This window comes from Olea europaea, chromosome 2, assembly GCF_002742605.1.
Source record: "Olea europaea var. sylvestris chromosome 2, O_europaea_v1, whole genome shotgun sequence".
Classification (NCBI taxonomy): Eukaryota; Viridiplantae; Streptophyta; class Magnoliopsida; order Lamiales; family Oleaceae; genus Olea; species Olea europaea.
The window spans coordinates 14,241,625-14,242,355 of NC_036238.1; the positions used below are offsets into that span (position 1 = coordinate 14,241,625).

A 731-nucleotide genomic window follows, 5' to 3' on the forward strand; every position below is an offset into this window, starting at 1 on the left:
TGTTGGATGCTAGGTTGTCGCAGAATTTGCACGCTGGCTGTACTAGGCAGTCGTCTGGGGTTGACTGATGCGAGCTTAGCCAGTGCGTCCGCTCGCTCATTGTCCTTTCGAGGGATCTTAGTTATCTTAAACTTGGTGAACCCCCTCTGCAAGTTTTTGACCTCCATTAAATATGCAGCCATCTTTCTGCCCTTTGCTTCGAATTCCCCCGTCACTTGCCCGATTATCAACTGAGAGTCACTGCAAACTTCCACTGAGGTGACCCCGAGTCTAGCTGCCAATCCCAAACCCGTGATTACCGCTTCGTACTCGGCCTCGTTATTTGTTGCTGGGAATTCAAAGTGCAGTGAGTATTCCAACTCTTCTTCATTCGGACCTATCATTATGATCCCCGCCCCGGATCCTTCGTCATTTGAAGATCCATCGACAAAAATTTTCCAATCTGCCTGCTCCCCTGGTGGGAGCTCGGGCGGGGTGGTGAGCTCAACGATGAAGTCTGCTAAAGCCTGTGCCTTAATAGCTGTCCTTGGCCTGAATTCGATATCAAACTCACTTAACTCGATGGCCCATTTCAACAACCTCCCAGAGGTCTCGGGCCGATGTAGAATCTGCTTGATAGGTTGGTCAGTCATTACTTGCACCGTGTGAGACTGAAAGTAAGGCCTCAATTTCCTGACTGCGACAATTAATGCAAACACCAGCTGTTCAGTCAGGCTGTATCTTATTTCTGC

At 49.2% G+C, this 731-nt stretch overlaps 1 pseudogene; it reads right to left on the reverse strand.

The window, feature by feature from the left end:
- The window catches only part of LOC111372730, a 23,546-nt pseudogene that overhangs the window by 16,631 nt on the left and 6,184 nt on the right, over window positions 1-731 (reverse strand).